This window comes from Enhydra lutris, unplaced genomic scaffold (genome assembly GCF_002288905.1).
Source record: "Enhydra lutris kenyoni isolate GAN:26980312 unplaced genomic scaffold, ASM228890v2 scaffoldscaffold9, whole genome shotgun sequence".
Classification (NCBI taxonomy): domain Eukaryota; kingdom Metazoa; phylum Chordata; class Mammalia; order Carnivora; family Mustelidae; genus Enhydra; species Enhydra lutris.
This window is the reverse complement of record NW_019154093.1, coordinates 27,969,087-27,987,224: the sequence shown is the minus strand read 5'-3', so window position 1 is coordinate 27,987,224 and position 18,138 is coordinate 27,969,087. Positions and strand designations below refer to the sequence as shown.

The window sequence follows — 18,138 nt, the reverse complement described above, 5'->3', positions numbered from 1 at the left end:
ATTCCACCCAACAAAAGTGCTGAGTGCTCACAGTATGCCAACAGGCAGGTGGTGGGTAAACAAGACAGGCAAGGCCTCAGACATGGAGTTTCCATGCTTGGAAGGAAGTCAGATGTTCAGCAGTTGTGAGTTGCATAATTAAGCGAAGTCATGACACTGGGTGAAAAGTGCTATACAGGAAAACATGGGGCTGTGGAATCCAGCCAATCCAGAGGTAACAGACATGCATTTATTCTCACTGAATTTGACTCAGGAAGAGGACAGTGGCCACAGGACTACAAAGGAACCTCATCTACCCTGTCAATAGCTCACTCCAAAAATGGTCTACTAAGTACCTGTTACATGCCCAACATGGTGAAAAGTCCATGCACCCCCTCTATCCCTCACTGGGACCCTGGAAGGAGAGTACACTTAAAATCTCTAATTCACAGGTTATCGGGGGAAACTCCAAGAAGCACATGATACTCTCTTACAGCAAGGTCCACACGTGTGAGAAGAGTAAATGTACATGAAGCACACTGTACTGATGGGGAAACAGGTCTCCGAGAAGCGAAGAGAGGTGGCCGCATCACTGACGAGCAGCCGGGACCCGCGGTCTCCCCTCCGCGAACTGCCAAGTTCCAGGCCTTTCCCGTTCGCTTTTAACAGCTTGCGGGGTCGTTTTGGAGAAGAGGCAAATATACTGCAGCCCAGTCATGAAGTGACTGGGAATGGGGAAGGAGCCTCGTGGGAGACAGGATCAGGAATTTGTTAGACAATCTGTTTTCTTTACAGACCCCTTGTGAGTTACAAGGAAATCGGACCAGAAAACACTCAGGATTCCTTGGCCTTCATTGCCGCTCCAAGTCCCTCTGGTCAGATTAGCCCACGTGACACAGAAATCTCACAGGGGCTTTCATTTCCCAGATCAGCCTTCCACTGAGTGAGAACAAACCCCCAAGACAAGCACTCAGGTGAACAGGCTACAACTCCCCAGGTAAGCTCGGGGCAGCTGGAGCACCGGGAGTCTCATTTCCACCCAGAAAGAGGTCTGAGCCCTTCCATTTCAAAAAGGTAATGTTTCCCTGGCAAAGTCACACTTGGGGGTTCTAAAACGAGGCCAGCCCGCAGATGTTCAGTTACTGCTTCCTGGATATTTATCCCGGTCAGAATCAGCTTCATTAAAAGTGATTGCTTCTGACTTAATCACAATGATTCCCCAAAGGTGTTTGCCCCCTCCGGCTTGCAGGCTCCCTGGCAGGTGGAGAGGGAAACGGGGAGGCTGTGGTGAGCCTGTGTGCTACCTTCAGCTGGGCTTTGGGAACAGCTCCTGAGCTCCAGCCTCTGCGCTTTCCCATCATCCTGCCTCCCTCCCTTACAAGGTTTCAGGAGCTACATAGGACCCACGGCCCCTGTTGTCAAACTATGCATTCCTTCATTTTCTTCAAGCCATGACTCAGAGAAAGTTGAGCTGCTCCCTGTGAAACAAGGCTGGGCCTGGCCCTGCCCTCCCCGCCTCCCTTCCTCCCCACCTCCCCAGACCGATCCCTCTGGTCCCTCTGCTGGGTCCTTGCTCAGAACTCAGGATGGCTGCAGCACAGCCTGATGCCCAGAGCACCAGAGCATGGCATCCCAGGCCCACCAGGAGCTTCCCTCTGCGGGCGGTCCTTGAACACAATCCTGCCCATTCTCACAGGAAACGTCAGATGTCCTGGAGCTCCTCCAAACCTCCTAGGCTTCCTCGCAGGTTCCCAGGTGCGTCTGACCCACTGCTTTGGACTTGCCCTTCCCTTCCTAACCCCTTCCTCTATTGTGTGCCTGGTGATCACAGACTTACATTTTCAGTTCCAACTCAACCATCTCCCCTTCAGGAACGACTTCCTTGTCTTTCTCCAACCCTTGGTGCCAGGAGAGTACCGCATCCCTACTTTCTTTTAAATCCTAACCATTCTGAAATGTGATTTATTTTTGGTTCCAAGTCTGACTCCCTTACTGGCCTGAACCTGAAAAACAAAGGAATTTAGTGATTTCTGTATCCCTAGCTCCTAGCAGTGTCTGGGATAGAATCAATTCTCAATAAATGTGTACTGAATGAACAACTAGCTTGGTGAAATCAATAGAAATAGAAAACAAGGATGAAAAGGTTCCTGCTTTAATCATTTGAATTCTTAATTGTGTACTTATGGGCACTAGTGTTTGCCTTTGATTCTAATCTCTGTATGCTTCATTCATTCAATTAACAAATATTTACTGGATGCCTACAACCACATTTTATTAATTCTAGGATACTCATTTTTTTTTTCACATTTTGCTTCTCTGAAATCAGTGACTCCCACAATCAACAGCATCCTACAATTAATTGGTAACACTGTCTTTCTTAGTGGTATATGAAATAATAATGCATCTTGCAACTCCACGATGGATCTTCAAAGAAATGCAGAGGATGCCAGGGACCAGGCACCCCTGCTAAGAGCTAAGGATCCCTTGAGGGACAAAACAGAATGGTACACTGGCTCAGAGCTTCCTCAACATTCTTTACCTGCAAATAGGAGGAAGACTGACCAAGCCAGCTGCCACACTCACATCTTCTTCACTTGGAATTCCCTCTTTTCACATCTTACTGTCTCCGGTGTGAAGGCCCAGGGATGCCGTTCCTAACACTGATCCTAGTGTACCAACAACCCTCTGCCCTTGGCTGGAGCCCTCCAAGACTATTCTAAGAGAAACAAGGAAATAAATAGGAAATGAAAAATGCATACAGACTGCCCAGCCATCACCCAGGCTGCTCCCCACTCCTGCTAGCCCCAGTGACAAGACAGATCCCCCAAGAGACGGGCCCAGCTCCTCAAGTCTGAGCTCCTTGCTTCTATCTCTATCTTCCTCAGTTGGGAGCACAACATCTTATTACCCACCACCCAGACATCAAATGATTTCCAGCAAAATCTAAAGGCAGATTTCTACTCTGCAGCTCACCCAGGGCTTATCCCAGTTCTGAGTTTTGGACCCATGTCTTCACTAAACAGGAAACAGCCCACCTTTTAGGAAAGCCCCTGCCTTTTATGAAGGGTGGAGCTTTACTGGTAAACAATTAACTCCATTGTCGCTGGGATCACAGCTGGCCCCTGTGCCAATGTGGTGCCTGGCACACAGCAGGAACTTGATGAGTCTTTGTGACTCTGTGGATACCTTTAAAACCTATCCTCAGGGAATAATAAAAGGTACTATGTTTACTGTATCTCCAATGCTCTGTTCCGTAGCTTGCTTATATTGCCATACCACTTTTAATCCTGACCTCAACTCCTAAAGACAATTCAGGAAAATACCATCCCATTTTACGGATAAGGAAAATTGAGTCCCAGACAGGTAAAGCAGCTTGCTCCTGTATGTCATATAACTAGTAAGGAATAGAGTTGACAGCCATCCCACTCCCTCTGGTTCCAAAGTCCCCAACCATTCCCAGGCTGCTATACCACCTGATTCTCCTCCATTTATTAAACGCATATTTGCCAAGGACCCTCCCTCCTCTAAGACTGCCTACCTCTGAACTCAAGCCGCCTACCTCTAGAGCCTGACCCTTCCCCGATGCCAAGCTGCCTCTCTCGCTGACAATCCGCCCCCCTTTTCTAGACCACATTACCAAGGCATCAGTCAGAGGCAGTCAAATCCACAGGGACCAGGGCACCATACCTCCCAGCACTGTTCACGCACACCTCCAAGTTCATGTTTTTCTAAGAAATAGATCCTAATTAAATATTTCAGGTTCACCATGTTTCCCATTACTATAGCTTTAAGTGATCTCTTTGAGATTGTTTCCACACCTGGACCCTGAAAGCAGGGAAGCAAGCAAGTTCAAGCCCTTGGGCGGCTTCCCTGAAACTTGACCCTGAGAGTTTTAAAAACCCTGCCAGAGAATTTTCTGCAACTCAGATCCCTTGTCTTCCCTTCTGTGCCCTTTGTTCCTCGGTCACAAGTACTCTGCTGTGTCCTGGACTCCAAACTATATCCAGTTCCCCTTCTCAACAAATAAAACAACTGCAAAATGGAAAACATTCCATTTTCTAATTTGCTAAGAAAAAAAAATAATAACGTAGGATCCGTCTGTGTGTCTGGCATTTTCACATATGCCTTAATCTCTTCCAAATGAAACTCAACCAAGTTGGTAAACCTATCACCACTTTACAATTCAGGGGGATGGGGAAATTCGCCCAAGGCCCACAAAGAGCTAACGGCAGCCCCAAGGTTTGAACCCCGGCCTCTACGGCAAGTGTAGGGCTCCCCCCACAACACCCACCTAAAACTGAAAACAGAATTGTTAACTTCTTCAATAACAATTATCAACAACAAATGTAGCAACAACTAGCAGTTATTAAGCTCTACTCTGCAAATCACCCACATGATTTTGTGATTCCATCACTCCCTGTGAGGTAGGCAGTATGAGCCCAATTTCCAGTTAAAGAGACTGAGGTTCTCAGCAATAAAGCTGTTCAAGGTCACACAGTACAAAACCCGAGGAGCTGGGATTTGAGGCTGAATTAGAAAGGATGTAAAGCCCAATGTGTGAACGGTGAGGGTCAGAACTCTGGTTCTATCTCATTCTTTCTGGGCAAAGATGAACACTCTAAAAAGACAAATTACTGTTAGGACTACGGGGATGCTGACCAGCAGACAGAAAGGAGGACGTGGACTGTAGGGACTACGAGAAAGAATATAACAGAGAAAAATTCAAGCTGTACTGGACACGAGTCCTGGGACACCTAACTTCTCAGCCTATAGCCTCCCATCCAAGTCCCCAGTGCGGATGATGAGGTAGGAAAGACATTAGGGTTCGAAGCCAACAGCCAAGAAAGAATTCTTGAGACATCTTTGGTGCAAAAGGTGGTTTTATCAAAGCACGGTGGGACAGGACCCTGCCCTGGGGTCAAGAGGAGTGGCCCATTATATACTTTCAAGCTGGGAGGGGGTTAAGGATAGCGCAAGCCTCCCAGGTGTTTTGGAAACAAGGTTTCCAGGATCCCGATCTGGGCTAGCTATTGTTGGGAAAGATCATTTATTATTGTTTAGTAAACCCTCAGTCATGAGACCCTTCAGATGCATATGGGGGGGTCACATGCTTAGAGGATGATTGCCAACATGTATCTTGGGGGGGAGAGATAAAGGAAGTTTCCAAAGGCATTTTTATATGTTAAAGTAGACTCACAGGATCCTAAGGATTGGGCATATTAACATAGAGGCAGCTGCTTCCTAAAGGAATGTCACTCTGCCTGTTTCAAAGACTTGCCACTGGGCTGTAGATAGTGAGGAAATATAACATTTTTCTTCTGCCTTTGTTTCCCACATCAGACGGGACTCATTTTTAGCCCCTACTCATGATCAAAATACTGTTCCCATGATAAATATTTACACGGTTCATTAAATAAGAGCTTATATAAATATTATTAGTAATATGCCGCAGGAAACCACAGACTTCACGGCTGATTCTTCAACAAACGTGCAAGTTGCTCAAATGCAGCATGACAAAGGAAGAGGGACATGGACTTGGGAGGCCGTTCTCTGCAAAACTACTTCAGCAATTCTAAGAAGGGGGTCAATGCTACAAATACTGTGCTGAAAACCCAAAAACCCACCACCTGGGGGTTCTTTTATCTTTCCTTTCTCCTTTTCCCCAACATACCTTAATAGTAATAATACTGTTTCCTAAGACTACAATCCTCCAGAGTGGGTGAGCTTACCTTCAGTCTTATTTCTTAAAAAGTCACTCCTCCGGGACCAATTAGTTGACAGTGTGAGCAGAAACAGTGTCCCAGGGATCTGAGAGGGAACGCAGTATCCTCTTTCAACTTTGATCTTTGGACTTTGCTGGGAGCTCAGGTACCAGAGTCCCACACTATTTAGTTAGTCATACTGCAAGCAGACAATGGTAAGTTTGGAAAGAAAAAGATAAGCAATGAGTACGCCTGTCCACTTCAGTCTTCTAACAGAAAGAACTAAACAGCACTTTATTATTTTTTTTAAACAGGACACAACAAGTGTTGGAGAGGATGTGGAGAAAGGGGAACCCTCTTACACTGTTGGTGGGAATGCAAGTTGGTGCAGGCACTTTGGAAAACAGTGTGGAGATTCTTCAAAAAATTAAAAATAGAGCTACCCTGGGGCACCTGGGTGGCTCAGTAGGTTAAAGCCTCTGCCTTCAGCTCAGGTCATGGTCCCAGGGTCCTGGGGTCAAGCCCTGCATCGGGCTCTCTGCTCAGCAGAGAGCTTGCTTCCTCCTCTCTCTTCAGGCTTCTCTGCTTACTTGTGATCTCTGCCTGTCAAATAAATAAATAAGACCTTAAAAAAAAAAAATAGAGCTACCCTATGACCCTGCAATTGCACTACTGGGTATTTACCCCAAAGATACAGATGTAGTGAAAATAAGGGCCATCTGTACCCCAACGTTCATAACAGCAATGGCCACAGTTGCCAAACTGTGGAAAGAGCCAAGATACCCTTCAACAGACGAATGGATGAAGAAGATGTGGTCCATATATACAAAGGAGTATTATGCCTCTATCAGAAAGGATAGAAAGGATGAATATCCAACTTTTGTATCAACATGGACAGGAATGGAAGAGATTATGCTGAGTGAAATAAGTCAAGCAGAAAAAGTCAATTATCATATGATTTCACTTACTTGTGGAGCATAAGGAATAACACGGAGGACATTAAAAGAAGGAAGGAAAAAGTGATTTGAGGGAAATCGGAGGGGGAGACAAACCATGAGACACTGTGGACCCCGAGAAACAAACTGAGGGTTTTGCAGGGGAGGGAGATGGGGGTTGGGTGAGCTTGGTGGTGGGTATTATGGAGGGCACGTATTACAAGGAGCACTGGGTGTGGTGCATAAACAATGAATTTGGAACACTGAAAAAATAAAATAAAATAAAATAAATAATATAATAATAATAAATAATAAATAAATAATATAATAATAAAATAAAAAATAAAATAAATAAAATAAAATAACCTAGTAGCACTTTAAACAAATCACACGCATGGTATGTAAGATGGTAAGAAAGCTTGGGATGGGAAGTAAAGAGCTAATCTGCTAATAATAACTGGTTGTCTATTGGTTTTACCAAGAATACACAGGGGAGAAAACAGTACAGGTCACTCATGGTTACTTATTCTCTTAACATGAAATGCTGTCTCCTACAGTTCCAATGTCATAGCGGTTTTTGATTGAGATTGTATAATTGAAGTTATTAGCATGACTAACCTGATGTGCGGCACATGCCCTGTTAACAGCAGCAATTACTAGGGCCATTATTATGTCCCTTACAACACCAAATCACCTCTGGATGCCTGCAGTATACATAGTCTAGACCTGGGTGTTCTCACTATATCTAACATCTCCAATTCCAGTAAATACAGCAAATGTTAAGTGCTTTCTCTGTGCTGGGACAGTAGGACCAGGAAGCAAAAAATACAGCATCTCTGATTTTAGAGTCAACAACTTAACGTAAGAATCTGATTTTTGAAAATCAAATGGCGATGACAAATTACTCCTAGTTTTGTACTTCAAGCTAAATCGAATGTACCTAGTGAGCGACGTAGGACAGTAAAGTGGCTTCATGCTGCCACCAGAATCCTAGCCACACTCCCAGGGCCAAGCATCCTATTCCAGGACCACCTCGCCCCACAAAATGCAGAGATGATGGCTGGAAAAGGAAGTACCAATTGACTGTCTTTGCCACTGTTCCAACCACTAGATCAGAAATGGGATTTTTCAGGATGCTGAAGATCTTGACTATACGTCCATTTTCAAATACAAGCACCAGGTGATTCAAAGAGGTGTACAGTATTAACAGCAGAAAGGCTGGCTGTTCTTTTAATTCAAAGTTGGGTTCCAAAAGGCGGGGAAGTCAGAACTCATCCAACCACCCTGCCTGCCTCACAATGTGGCAGCCACAGAATGAAAACAAAGCCAGTTCTGCATGTGGGCAGAAACCACCACTCTCCGCCAGCCACACAGGCAAGACACAACAGCTGACAGGAATGCCAAATCCAACCATGTTGGGGACAAATGCACAGCATAGGTCCTAAAGAAATCATGGATGGAAAATCTGACTCATGAGAAGACATCCCCAAACTCCAACAACAAAGAGTGCCTTAAGAGCAGATAGATGAAACTTTGCATTTCCCACATCCTCTTCTGTGAGACACTGCTCGCTCCCTCTTCTTTTCCATCCTTGTGATCTCTAAAGCAACTCCTTATTTGTAATAATGCCTCCCAAGCTCCTTATAATGCCTTACCAAGCTACTCTCTTTGCAGAGAAAGGGAGAAGGGATGCGCCATTTACAACACCCAGTGACACATGCGCGGTTTCTCCCAGTTACAGATGGGAATGCTGAAATTCTGCAAGGATCAAGCTCCAGTTGAGGGTCACAAAGCCAGGAGAGGAAGGAGGCTGTCTTCAAATCCGGGTTTGCCTCAGCCGGAGCAGGGCTCTTGCTACTGCTGTCCCTGAAATGACTTGGTTTTCCACCTGAACCAAGTTGCCTTTATCCTGGGCAAACTCAGAAGGCCCTTCCAACTGTGTTTATCCTGGGAAAACTTCTTGGACACACAATCATTAGAAATGGCTTCTCCCTGCTCTGATTCATAAAGACGACTTATGTCACGATTCATGCCACTGTAAGAAAAATTAGGTATTAACTGAGAATGTTCTACCTGCTACTTCCTTGTACCTGCTGATAGGCACAGTATATCTTAATATAGTAACAGGGGAAGTACTGGGTTGTGGGGGAGGGGAAGATTCTTAATGTATAAAATGGTCAAATACCTTGTAAAATAAAAAGCCTCTAAAAACTCAGTCTCTGGAGAGTTCCAGAAGCACTATCAGCAAGCCTCTCTTCTGTGTGAGGCACCCTGCTCCTCCCCCAGGACAACCTCCCTCCTTGGCCAGGCACATATATAGAGGGGAGAAGGAAGATAGAGAGAGTCCTCAGACCAGGGGTCTCATCGGAGTCCGTCTATCTTCTACAAATCCATTTTACACTGAGTTCACTAAAAGCCAGAGTATAAATCTAATGGTCTCACACTCCCAGAGCCCTGGAAGCAGAAAAATGGCAAAAAAAGAAAGACAGTGAAGACTGGCGTCCTGATTCTAAATGCTAAGTTATAATATTTTAACCCCAATATGCCAATTACCAAGCTAAGCCCATAACAGGGAAAACTGTACACACACTTAGTGATTTATTATTACGTGGACTCTTCTTTTTGGAACATGAATTCCTGACCTCTGAGTTCTGCATAATTTAAATACACGTGTAGTTTCTCTCCCTCTGTCACTTTCTTCTCCAAGAGGCTGCTGTTGATTTGCTGACATAATTAACTATGAAATGATTTTCTACAGAACTAACCAGACTTTCAAAGCAAGGCCGTTATCATTAGCATATTGGCCGGAATCCACGGCTTTTCCGAGAAAAATCACTCAAATTTAAAACAACAGAAGAACCCACCAACCTCAGTGACTGCTGTCAGATGTCAGCAAACTCAGGAAAGGCTGAGGGCAGTATTAGCTAGAACAACAAAATCCCTTCCCTGCACAATCTTCCAAAACTCCTTCCTCAGAGACCAGGGTCAGCCAGAAGCTGGCTGAGGTCTTTGGCCTCTTCTTGTGTACCTATTTATGAAGCATGACCAGGTGGATTTAAGGTCCAAGGTGAAAGGCATAAAGAACAAGTTATTTGAAGATTAAACTTGACACTTGGGGAACTGGACAGCGCCTTTCACAAACAGGACCTGTTGAGATTACCAAGAGCTACAGGACAAGCTCAAGTTGCTGACTACAGCAATGCTGCTTCTTCCCAAAATAACCCCAAAGACCTCAAAGCTCTGGCTCCTGCCTGTCTCCCTAACCTCATCCTCCTACCTCCCTACCACCCCTCCCCCAATCTCAACCCCCTACACTTCAACCCAAGGAGCTGTTAGCAGTCTCTCAAATACAGGTTTGGCACCTTTGTTCATACTGCTCCTTTCCCCTGTAATGTAAAGAATACAAACGAGCACTTCATAGAAAAAGAAATACAACGAATACGTATGAACCTTTAGCCTCACAAATAATGAAGAAATGCAATATAAAACAATATAATTTTACATGTAACAAGTTGGCAAAAATGGAAAATATTGATACTACCCAGTTTGGGCAAGAGTGTGGGGAAATAGGCAGTTTCACATACTTTTAGTGATAGAGTAATGGGTTCAGTCTTTCTAAACAATCTGGCACTATCTGTCCATTTTTAAAAATCGGCCCTTTTACCCAACAGTTTAACTTCTAAGAATTTATGGATTGGCAAAAGATAGATATCAAAAATATACATTACAACATGTTTTTGTCAAGGCAAGAGCACAGTCATAAAAACTCTGGAAACAAATTAACTGTTTATGAATAGGGGACTTGCTAAAACCTACACATAAGCAGCTATTAAAACCAGTGAGGAGGAGCTGAAGAAAAACGCTAATGATATGTTATTAAATAAAAGAGCAAGTTCTTCAAGATGCCAGTATGACCCCATTTGTACTTTTTTTTTTTTTTTTTGAATACTATAAGTGGTTCTCAAACTGTGGTCTCCAACAGAACAACGTCAGCATCACCAGGGAAGGCACTAGAAATGCAAATTCTCAGGCTCCAGCCCAGATCTAGGGATGCCAAGTCTCTGGGAGTGCAGCTCCAAGGCCAGTGCCACAGAGGCCCTCCGGTGATCCTGACCCACACTGCAGCAGGACAGCCAAAGCATCCTATAAAGACCTAACAGACGAGATTCAGGAAGAACACACAAACTCCTGCTTCCCACGGGGACACCCAGGGAAAAGAAAGGTCACGGAAACTTGGAGGGCAATCTCTAAATGCCTCTCTCCACTGCCCCCATTTTCACAAGAAGCGGCTACTACCATAATAATAATAAGGAAGATCTTCCTAATACGGAGTGGAACTCTGTTGTGCATGGCGCCCACCCTCCACACCTCATTCTTGTCCCACAGGATCATCCAAACCACCTAATCCCTTTTAGGTAAGCTAGCCCCTCAAATGCTTTGAGATGATTCTTGTGACCTCCTGCTGGTTATCTTCCTCCATGCTATAGATTTCTGGTTCCTATAACCGCTCCCCCATGCCCTGGCTTTTTCTAAAATAAAAGGGATGAGGCACACTTGATACATTTCACAAGAAGGATCTTCAGACTCTCATGTTCCCATGTGACATTGTGCAGAGCCAAGGTAAGTGGACTGAGAGCACACAGTAAGCACGTAGGTCTCCATCTGTCTGGAGAACCCCCCGGATGCGACATACACCGGGACAAATCAGGGGCCCATTCAGCCCAATATCCAATCTCTGACACTAATATCAGAATAATCTGTTCAGGGGAAAAAGGAAAGGGAGCTCAAATATCTTCACAAACTGTCTATGATGGAGGGTTCTGAGGGAGCCCTCATCCAGTACCCGAGTCTTCTCCTACTAGGTCCCTAAAATTAGTGCGACCGATGTTTTATCAGTATGTATCTTCACACGAGTCCAGATGTTTCCTGAATGTGTTTTGAGTCAAGCCTCATCTTGGATCAGTAAACTTCTTAGGAGCACCAGGCACGGTAACGGTGACTTAGGACACGGGCTTGCTATTCCTCCCAAAACCCTAGAGGGGTCCACGCTTAGAAATAGGATAACTAAGGTTCTGTGCACTTGGGTTACTTAGCCGCCATCACAGAGCCAGTAAAAACCAGAGAAGGACTTCAATCCTATGCCCCTTCCTCCAGGCCACACAATACTTCTATACATTCTAACAGTAGCCTCATTTGAACATCAAAGTTGGTGAGAAATTCTATAATCCCAGAATTTGGTGAACCACACCAAGATTGGTCCGCTGAAATCACACTTAATTTTGTAGAGCATCTTCCTCTCAGCCTTCATCCCCCACAACCCACCAGTAACGGAGTCCTTTTTTAAACTCTCCATCCCGGGCGCCTGGGTGGCTCAGTGGGTTAAGCCGCTGCCTTCGGCTCAGGTCATGATCTCAGGGTCCTGGGATCGAGTCCCGCATCGGGCTCTCTGCTCAGCAGGGAGCCTGCTTCCCTCTCTCTCTCTCTCTGCCTGCCTCTCTGTCTACTTGTGATCTCTCTCTGTCAAATAAATAAATAAAATCTTTAAAAAAAAAAATAAATAAATAAACTCTCCATCCCGTGGCCAGCTGAGCAGAATGCAAGCTACTCAGCTGACAGCCTGGTCTGTAACCAGAGACCCAAATCTGGATGGCCAAGGGGCTGATAATACATTGAGCCTGAATGATTTCTACCTCATTTCTCAAGTCTCCCTAAACCGACCTCACACATACATCACTGTGTATGTACCCGCTGTTTGAACTCGTGCTTCCTCCATGTTGATACAGACCTCCTCAATAATTTAAGATGATGGGGGGGGGGATTGTTATAGAAGTCTCCTGAGAGAAGTATGTCTCATTCAGGAAGGAAATTTCATCATTTCTCCCTTGCATGTCAAACCTACTTCTCCGAGATATACTATTCCTTCTCTCCTCTCTCTCAGTGAGTGGCACCACCAACCACCGGGCTACTTAGCTGGGCATCTGGAGGTTATCATGACTCCTGTGCAGTTATTCTCAGCTTCCCTTCCTCCCTACACTACCTACTCAAACCCTTTTCTGCCTACCCTGTGTCCCACAGGATCATCACAGGGACTATAGTTAGGATTTCCAGGCACTCCAATCCTCTGTCCTCTAGTTGGGTTTGGCCAATGAGAGCACCAGCTTCAAGGAGGAAGGAGAGTAAGGTCAGGACTCCCTTTGCTGGGAGATGAACTGAACTACCTCATCCATCTCTTGAACGAAGGTGCTGAATCCTCTAACGGCAGCTTTCTGCACATAGTTACTCCTCTGGGATTCTGGTAACCATTCCTCACCTTGCCCCCTTATTTTTTTTTTTTAAGATTTTATTTATTTATTTATTGGACAGAGAGAGATCACAAGTAGGCAAAGCAGCAGGCAGAGAGAGAGAGGGAGAAGCAGTCCCCCCGCTGAGCAGAGAGCCCGATGCGAGGCTCGATCCCAGGACCCTGAGATCATGATCTGAGCCAAAAGCAGAGGCTTAACCCACTGAGCCACCCAGGCACCCCAACACCTTGCCCCTTTAAAGAGAAGGATAGAACAATCCTATTGTTATTAGCCCTAGGGATGATTCAGGAGGCCCACATTCTCCCTAAATAGTTCCATTACTGAAAATTATCCTAATTGGAGAGTGTCTTGTTTCCTTTTGATCTACTTCCTGGATTGTGCCCTTTCGGGCCTTAAGAAGTAAGTGGTCCTATTATTGCTGATGCCTGGATACTTCAAAATCCCTTCCTCACACCCTCAAATAGTCCCTTCTTTAAATATTCTTCAGAAATTGAAGTTGAAGTTGAAGACCTCTCCTGCTAGCCAAGAAGGAGTTACAGGAACTGTATTTACCCTCCCACTAAAAACAACTTTAAAAAAAAGGAAACAAGCCTCCAGAACTGTGAGAAAATACATTTCAGTCATGTAAGCCCTCCCCCGCCCCACACACACACACACACACAAAAAAAAAGGAAACAAAATATAGGAAACAAAGGTTCTCAGGACACTGGACATTAGGCAATGAAGTACAGCGATCCCAGCAAGGTGGGGGAAAATGAAGTGTCCTGAATTGGCTCAAGCTTAATGCATGGGACTATGGCACAGAGGTGGAAATCAGCCAAGCCCTACAGACTCCCTGAATGGAGGAGACAGAGCCAGGAGTTTGCAGAAAACAGGTTAGATTTCTTGGGGCAGAGTACAAGAAAGGAGAGAGTTGCACAGAGGGAGAACTCCAGAGAACTGCGAAGGGTGCTCCTCAAGTATTCAGTAGCGTACCAACCACTGTATGCATGTGAAGAAACCATTTGAGACAGAAGCTCCCAGAGTGAACAACTTCACATAGCACCATGAATAGTACCTATTCACACCAGCCACAGTGGAAAACCTTGTCACTGGCTATAGTACATAGAAGGGTTTTACCTCAGCAGTGAGGAAGGATTAGCCCTGGTCCCACATAACAAAGCTTAAAGCAAGACTCAAGAGAATCCAATGGTTTCCTAATACCTCACACATGCCCCAGAATAAAGTTCGAGGGTATTTATAAAGTTACAAAAATATCTAGCACCAAACAAGGTAAAATACATAATGTCTGCTATTCAATCAAAATTAACCAGGCACACAAAGATGAAGGAAAAGACTAACCAAAATGAGAAAAAGCAATGGGCACTGACCTAGAATTGACATATTTGATAGAATTAGTAGACACAGATATTAAAACAGCTATGATACTTGTATTTCATATGTTCAGAAAGCTAGAGAAGAGATTGAACTTGCAAGTTCAGACATGGAAGATAAAAAAGACTCAGGCTGAAATGCTAAAAATGACAACTAAGATGTCTGTGATGGAAAACTGTATAGAATGGGACAATACAGAAGGATTAGTGACCTTCAAAATACAGTAACAGACACTATCCACTGACAAAAAGAGAAAAAAAGATTTTTCAAAAATAAACAGTCATCAGTGAGCTGTGGAAAAACTTCAAATGGCATAATATATGTGAAATGGGAATCCCTGAAGGAAAGAACAAAGGTTTCAGGAGCAATATTTGAAAATATATTGGCCACAAATCTTCCAAATTTGATGAAAACTATAAACCCATAGATTCAAGAATATCAATGAACCCTAAGCACAAGAAATATGAAGAAAACTAACCCAAGAAAATCATATCCAAACTGTTCAAAACCAATGATAAAAATCTTAAAAGTAGCTTGGGGGTGGGGTGGCAACAATATGCACAAAAGAAAGAAACATATGAGAAGGGCAACAGATTTCTCATCAGAAATAATAATTTAAACTATGAGACAGTAGAGTAAGATCTTTGAAATACTGAAAGAAAAAACTTCACATCTAAAATTCTCTACCTTGTGAAAAAAAACTTTCAAAACTAAAGCTTTAATAAAGACTAATTCAGACATAGAAAAGATGAAAAAATGCATCGCCAGCAGAAATCCCCACAAGAAGCGGAGAGGAAAATGTCAGCACATGAAAATCTGGATCTATAAAATGGAATGAAGGCCACAGGGGTAACTATGTGGGTACATATACTTTCTAAAAATTACTTGAATGTCTTAAAAAGATAACTGACTGCTTAAAACTAAAATAATAACCACATATAGTGGGGCTTAAACTTATGTGTAAGTAAAATGTACTACATAAAACACAGTAGCACAAAGGCTAGGAGGCAAGAATTATAAACATACTGTTATAGTGTTCCTATATTATATGTTAAGTGGTATAATTTCACTTGAAAGTTGACTCTAATAAATTAAAGATGTATACTATAAACCCTAAAGCAACCATTAAAGTAATACCAACAGGGGCGCCTGGGTGGCTCAGTGGGTTAAGCCGCTGCCTTCGGCTCAGGTCATGATCTCAGAGTCCTGGGATCGAGCCCCGCATCGGGCTCTCTGCTGTCTAGGGGAGCCTGCTTCCTCCTCTCTCTCTGCCTGCCTCTCTGCCTGCTTGTGATCTCTCTGTCAAATAAATAAATAAAATCTTTAAAAAAATAATAATACCAACAGAAGAAGTTATGTCTAATAAGCCAATATAGGAGGAAAAAATGAAATTATAAAAAAACTAATCCAAAAGAAGGAAGAAAAAGGGAATAAAAAGAACAAAGAACAGATGGAACAAATAGAAAAAAAAATGCTAGATGGTGTATTTAAAACAAACCATATGAATAATTATATCAAATATAGTCTAAATACCTCCAATTAAAACACAGAGATTATCAAGCCTTACTTAGTTACCCAGTATAACTATATGCTGCCTACAAGAAACCCATTTTACACATAAGAAACACACAAGTTAAAAGTAAAAAGAAGAAAAAGATATGCCATTAAATAGCATTCAAAAGAAAGCTTAATCATTATCATACTAAGTAGATTTCAGAGCAAAAATATTATATATATAATTGTATATACATATAATGACAAAGTAGACTTCAGAGTAAAGAATATTATCAGAAATTAAGAAATAATAAAGGGGATGATTCACCAAGATAACCCAACAATCCTAAATATTAACATACCTAATAATAGTGCATAGAATATATAAAGCAAAATCTGATAGAACTGCAAAGAGAAATGCATATATCCACAGTTATCCTCAGAGATTCTAATACTATTTTCTCAATAACTGATACAATAAGTAACACAAAATCAGCAAGTTACGATGTAATATACCATAGTCAATATGGCTGACATAATTGATATGTAAAAAGCACTCTACCCAACAAGAGCAGAACACACATTCTTTTCAAGTATACATCAAACATTTACCAAGACACATCACATTCTGGGCCATAAAACAAGTCTCAAGAAGATAAAAGGATTCAAATCATACCAAAGTACCTTCTGTGACCACAACAGAATTATAAATCATAATAAAAAGATGAGTGTAAAGTCCTCAAATATTTGGAAACTGAGTAACACACTTCTACCTAATACATGGATCAAAGAAGACATTTAAAAAACAGAAAGTATTTTAACTGAATGAAAATAAACATGTAGCAAAAGTCATAGGATGCACCTGAACCAATAAATTTATAGCATCAAATGCCTATTAGAAAAGTCATCTCAAATAAATAATCTTAATTATCCACCTTAAGAAATTAGAGCAGAGTAAAAGGAACTCAAAGTTAGCAGAAGAAAGGAAATAATAAATTTAAGAGGAGAAATCAGGAAGTTAAAAAAAAAAGAATATAGAAGATAAATAAAACCAAAAGCTATTTTTTTGAGAACAATAAAATTAATAAATTTCTGGACAAAATGATTAAGAAAATAAAGAGAGAAGATAACAACATTAGGAATAAGGGAGATGAAATCACAACAGATTCTATAGACATTAAAATGCTAATGAAGGATTATCAGGAGCAATTTAGATATGTACAAATTCCTTAAAATACAGAAACTATCAAACCTCACTCAAGGAAAAAAAGGTGATCTCAACAGTCTTATATTATTAAATCAACTGAATACTCCCTCTTCTCCACAAAAAAATAAACAAACTAACTCCTCGCCTAGATGGCTTCATAGGTGAAGTCCATCAAACATTTAAGCAAGAAATACACCAATTCTATATAAACTCTTCCAAAAAATTGAGTTGGAGGAAACATTTTCCAACTTATTTTATGAGGCCAGAATGATCTTGATAACAAATCTTAAAAGACAATACAAGGAAAGAAAACTATGTCAATATTCACCATTAACACGGATGCAGAAATTCTTAAAATTTTAGCAAACAGAAGCCAACTAAACATAAAAAGGATAAAAGGTCCTGACCAAGTGGGATTTATCTCAGGAATACGTTTTACGTTTAAAAATAAATAAATAAGTAAATAAATAAATAATCAATGAACATAACTCATCATGTTGAGGTTAAAAAGATCTTAACAACAACAACAACAAAAAAACCCGACTGGGGCACCTGGGAGGCTCAGTGGGTTAAGCCTCTGCCTTCGGCTTGGGTCATGATCCCAGGGTCCTGGGATTGAGTCCTGCTTTGGGCTCCCTGCTCAGCAGGGAGCCTGCTTCCCCCTCTCTGTCTGCCTGCCTCTCTGCTACTTGTGACCTCTTTCTGTGTCAAATAAATAAATAAAATCTTCAAAAAAGAAAAAAGAAAAAAAAAAGCAACCAACAATATACAACATTTATTCTTCATTAAAAAAAAAAAAAACAGTGTCTCAGCAAAGAAGGAATAGACAGGACTTCCTAAGCCTTCCTAAAAGACATCCACAAAATATGTTCAACTAATATCATACACCATAGTTAATGATGAAAAAATGTTTCTCCCTAAGATCAAAAACAAGACAAGGTGTCTGTCCTCATCATTTCCTTGCAAGAGTAGTGATTCTAGCCAGTGCACTATATCAAGAAAATGAAACAGTAGGCATCCACACTGAAAGGAAGACATAAACTGTTATTTATTTTCAAATAACATGATCACCTACATAGAAAATCTGATGGCATCTGTAAAAAGCTCTTAGAGCTGACAAGTAGTTGAGCAAGACTGCAGGATAT

The 18,138-nt window shown here is 42.3% G+C and overlaps 1 protein-coding gene across 2 annotated transcripts in view; it reads right to left on the bottom strand.

Moving 5' to 3' along the window:
• LOC111143154 (FGGY carbohydrate kinase domain containing) overlaps positions 1-18,138 on the bottom strand; it is a 401,671-nt gene that overhangs the window by 379,039 nt on the left and 4,494 nt on the right. Inside the window, exon 1 of one of the 2 annotated variants that reach the window (XM_022496661.1) lies at positions 5,709-5,990. The exons of the other annotated variant lie outside the window; for it this stretch is intronic. The gene's annotated coding sequence lies outside the window, so the exon portion shown is untranslated. Of the gene's footprint in view, positions 1-5,708; positions 5,991-18,138 lie in introns of those variants that run through there. 2 annotated transcript variants of the gene reach the window in all.